The following is a 5,608-nucleotide window of genomic DNA, read 5'->3' as shown; positions in this document are numbered from 1 at the left end:
CTGACGCCGGCGTCAAAAACGGGCGCCAGCGTAAAAAAAAAAGGGGGCCGGCGTCAAAAACGAGCGTCGGCATCAAAAACGAGATGTGGGCGCAGTTTCGCTAATTTTTCACCGTTTCGCGGGAATTTCGCGAAACGACGCAAATTCGCCCATCACTAGTATTCATCTCTAAACATACTCATTTTAAAAAAAAAATTAAATGTAAATTATACTACACCGAAGACTTTTGGAGCAAATATGGAAAAAAAATGGAAAATAAAACTACTGTTATACGATGTGGTAATGATTCTTTTGTAGTTCCTTTTTAATGTGTTAATACCTACTTGCTAGTTATGCCACTGTACTAGAGCACCAGATGACTTTATTTTACAGCTGGATTTTAGAGAACACAGAGCTAAGGGAAGTAATATGCGATTTGTGATGAGCCCAACTAAAGCAATGATATCTTACATAGTTCAATCATTGATACTTTCATAGCAGTTAGAAAGGAGAAGGCAAAGGCAAAAAACAAGGCTTCTTAAGTTCATTAGAATGATATACAGCTAAAATAGAAAATGAAAGAATGGGGAACCATTAGGTCACACAGTGCAGAGGAAAAGGGTATTGGGAGAGATTTGCAAAGAAGAAATACAGGTATGGGACCTCTTATCCATCTCAGGACCTGGGGTTTTCCAGATAAAAGATCTTTCTGTAGTTTGGATCTTCATATCTTAAGTCTACTAGAAAAACATGTAACTTATCCCAATAAGGATTAGTTATATATTAGTTTGGATAAAGTACAAAATACTGTTTCATTATTACAGAGAAAAAGGAAATCATTGTAATGGGACAGCCTTTCCATAATTCGGAGCATTCGGGATAACAGGTTTCCGGATAATGGATCCCATAACTGTACCATATGACTGCAAAACACCCTTCAACATGGGGAATGCATGGGAAATGAGTATGAGATATACTATTCCTGCAAAGAACAACCAGTTACTAGAGCATCTTACTGTATGTTAAATAATACAGATGAGAAGCAGTGGGCTATTGAAGAGTGTCAGCTCTGTAGCCAGACATAGAAGGAAATAAGTTGTACTCAATTGGAAAGTTACAAACATTACCACTAGGTGTCACCCCCCACATTTAGTTTTCAAACGCAAATTCTAAGCTGTGTTGAGCAAAGTAATTGAATCACACTTAATAACAAAACTCCTGTTTAATATTAGCGTCATAATTTAATTTGCAATCAATGCTCAATCTGGGGTTGGCAACCTGCTGACATTTAAATGACAGGGTATCTAATACAGTTAAGTCTAAAGTAAATGGACTTTCTGTGTTTTATTGAAAACCTTTCACCACACATCCAAGCGGCTTCTTCAGTTAAACTGGGAATTCCCCGAAGAATGATTCCCCTAATAATGCAAAGTCTTGTGTAATAATGACAGATCATGTACAGAGCATCAGAGAAGAAAAATGACAAGTGATATGATCTGATACAATTTCCTATATCTGAATAAGATGTTCTTGGAAACTTCCACCCCACACAGTCTGTTTGTTATCAAGTAGTGACGGATGAATTTGCGGCGTTTGTGAAACAGCGTACAATTTGTGAAACGGCGCAAAAAACAGACGCCGGCGTCCAATCGCGCAAATTCAGCGCGAGTTCGCGCTTGGCGAATAAATTCGCCCATCACTATTATCGAGTAATAATGGCATTCTTTCCTGCAACCCAGTAACTTATGGTGTAGATTACATATGGGATCTGGGATGGTTTTACTGTACCAACCATATCATTGTATGACCCCTACTGTGTCCAAATATTTATCTGGTTGTTAGATGTACAGCCAAGGAATACAAATATCTGTTTTAATGGGTTCAATCTTTGAAGCAGTTGCGTTCTTGCAGTAGAATTAGAAGTGAAATGCTTGAAACAAGACACACAGAGATATAGAGAAAATAGAGTGTCTTGTGGCTCACTGGAAAGACTAACCACTTCAGAATTCATTAATTAGTACTTCTATAGTTTTTATTATTAATTGTGTAATGTAATATATATATATATATATATATATATATATATATATATATATATATATATATATATATATATATATAAAAATCGTAGGATGCCTCCTGCACTCACTTATCTGGGTTGTTGCCCTGGTGCTAACAGAATATATGTATAAAAGTAGAAATCAAAGTTTCGACCCACACTGGGGCCTTTGTCTTGACAAAGACCCCAGTGAGGGTCGAAACGTCGATTTGTGAAATAAATAAATAATCATTTTTTTGCAAGACCCTGTTGTGCAACAGCTTTCATTCTACATATATATATATACTGTATATATATATATATATATATATATATATATATATATATATATATATATATATATATATATATATATATATATATAAAAGAAAGACCAGCAAAGTTGCATGAATAGCCAACTTTCTCAAGGGAGAAAAAGGTCACTGAATGTGAACTTTTTGAAGATATCTCTTTGTTGCTGGTCTTTTTTTAAGTATCTGGCTATTTATCGTGCATCTGAGGCAAGTATTACAGTGGTGCGTTGCCCTTAGGTTATATATATATATATATATATATATATATATATATATATGTAGAGTAGGGGAACCGGCACTCACGAAATGGAGGCCTAGCGTGCCTGGGTGCAGTCCAAGATCAGTAACATCGATTAGGCAAAGTAGAGATCGCACTCGCAGGACTTACTTTTAATAAAGTAACTTTATTGTGGACAGGTGCTGACGTTTCGGCTGAGACAACAGCCTTTCTCAAGGCTGTTGTAGAAAGAAGATCAGCACTCACTGTAGTTTTGGTGAAATTGTGTTGATTTATTAATCAAAAATCACATCTTATCCGACGTTTCGGTCCCACATGGGGACCTTTCTCAAGGATACTGTGTACATAGAGTGTAGAGAATAAATACCCACCCCCATCAGTGAATTTGGGCGCCAAAAATGATGTCATAAGTCCATATAAGGAACATAGAGTCCAGAGATTTCTTCTGTTTCTTTAACATATCAAGTGCACCGCTTTTTTTCAACCACTAGGTGTCAGTGTCTGACCAACTGTGTCTGTATAAGTGTCCATTTGAAACTGTAACATTTCATGTATCAAAAAAAGGAAAAAAGAAAGAAAAAAGAAACTGTATCTTTCTACATACAGACAATAAAGAAACATTTGTTACTCACATACTTTGTTTGAGAGTTCATTTCTTAGCTGTATAGATCTTATATATAACTTTTCATGGAGAGGAGGAAACAGAACCTGTTAACGTAATAAAAACCATATTAGGCAAGGAAACAATTCAGTTGCAATTGTTCATTCAGTCCTTTGGGGGTAACACAATCCAATTCAAAAATCCAGAAGGCCTCTCTTTGCAGCAACAGCTTTTCCATATCCCCTCCCCTAAGGGTTTTTTTTATATGGTCAATGGGCATGCATTTAAATTGTGATGGGTCATGTTTAGCTTCACGCCAGTGCTTAGCCACTGGCTGCTGGGCAATGTCTTGTTTACCAGGATCTATTTGCCTGTTTGTGTCAAGTGCTGCCCTTATACTTGCCCTGTGCATGTTAATTCTCTCTTTAAAGGAGAAGGAAAGCCCCAGGGCGCAAAACCCCTCCCCCCCTCCCCTGTGTTGCCCCCCCTCCCTCCTCCCCCCTGGCCTACCTGTCCCCCTGGGCAAATGCCCCTAACTTGTTACTCACCCCTCTGCGCAGGTCCTGTCCACGGAGTTCACAGTCGCCATCTTCTCCCACGCATTTCTTCTTCCTGCTCTGACCGGCGTCTTCTGGCGCATGCGCAGTAGGAACAGGTACCGGTACAGCTCTATTGCGCATGCGCCGAATGTCACGAAGTGAAATCGGAAAACTTCGTGACATTCGGCCCTTGAGGCTGGTGTTCCTGGAATAACTGAACCTTGGTTTGCGTGGTATTCTGTTGCCCATGATGTCATCATTAACCACTATTTCCCAGTAGTTCAACACTGCACCCCTAATGTCCCCGCTATGAGGGTTATATTTACTGACGTAATATATATTGTTACTGTCATTGTCTCTTAGCTGTTTTGCCTTTTTCTTTAATAGCTGTGCTCGATCCATGGCACTAACCATATCTATGGTTTCACTGATGAGCGCTTGTGGATAGCCCCTATCTAAGAACTTTTGTCCCATGATATCTAAATCCAATTTCATCTGCTCACGATCACTGTCTATTCAAACAACCCTCATCATTTGTGATTTAGGGAGTGAATTAGGTAAGTGCTTAGGATGATGACTGGTATAATGTACCAATGTGTTTCTGTCAGTGTCCTTGGTGTGAATACGTGTCTGCAGGCCCCCATTATGCTTGTAAACCTGTACATCCAAAAAACTTATTTTTTGTGAGTTGTAGTTCAACGTAAGTTTAACAGGTGAATCTAGTGCATTGAGGGTGTTTACATATAACTCCAATTGATCTGATGTGCCCATCCAAAGAAAAAACAGACCATCAATGTAGCGCCTGTAAAAGCTGCCAAACTGCTTAAATAGTTCATGACCATAGATATACTTTGTCTCAAAATCACACATGAATGTGTTGGCATAGGCTGGCGCTACTTTCGAACCCATAGCGGTCCCGGTACGCTGTAAATAAAATTGCTGTTCGAATTTGAAATAATTATTATGAAGTATGAATTCCAGCAACTGTAGCATGTACTCTACAGGTGGACCTTTGTAGTCAGGGTTCTGTGTTATCAATTGCTTAACAGCCTCTATGCCCGCATGGTGTGGTATACATGTATATAGACTTTGGACGTCCATCGTGACCAATAACAAATTTTCCACTGGTAATTCAATACTTTTGATTACATTCAAAAAATCTGTGGTATCTTGTAGGTAACTGCTAATGGAGGTAATGCATGGTTGTAATAACACATCCAAGTACTGTGCAACTTTCTCGTTAAGTGAGCCCGTTGATGCTATGATTGGCCTACCGGGAGGCCTTTCCAAATTTTTGTGTATCTTGGGTAAGGTATATATGACAGGAAGGACTGGATGATTAGGGACCAAACATCTTCCCATGTCTTCTGACAACCACCCACATGACACACCCATATCTACCAAGGACCTTAATTGTCCTTTGAATTTTGTGGTGGGATCAAAGGTAAGTTTACCATAATTGATTGTGTCAGATAATTGGGTCAATAATTCACTTTTGTAATAGCTATAGTTCATAATAACTATTGCTCCTCCCTTGTCCGCATTTTTGATGATAATATCCTTATTACCCTTTAATGATTAAATTGCCTCTTTTTCTACAGGGCTTAAATTACCCTTCCATTTTCTTTTGTCACGATATTCAGCTAATGAATGATTATTTAACAAACGATGGAAAATTTTAACAGAGGCATTGGTGCTGGGGGATCAAAAGTGCTTGGCAATTTGAACAGGCTGTTACAGGAATTATTACACATTTCAGTATCAGGGGTGTCTCTCCCACCTCCCTCCAGTTCCTGTATCTCAGCTCTCCGTGTCCCATCCAGCACACCAAAATGCTCCCGAAGTCTAAGCTGTCGTTTAAATTTGTAATTGTCAATCACATGATTGAATTGAATCGCC

The sequence above is a fragment of the Xenopus laevis genome, chromosome 2S, assembly GCF_017654675.1.
Source record: "Xenopus laevis strain J_2021 chromosome 2S, Xenopus_laevis_v10.1, whole genome shotgun sequence".
NCBI classification, from domain to species: Eukaryota; Metazoa; Chordata; class Amphibia; order Anura; family Pipidae; genus Xenopus; species Xenopus laevis.
The sequence above is the reverse complement of the archived record's forward strand: the minus strand, read 5'-3'. Positions refer to the sequence as shown.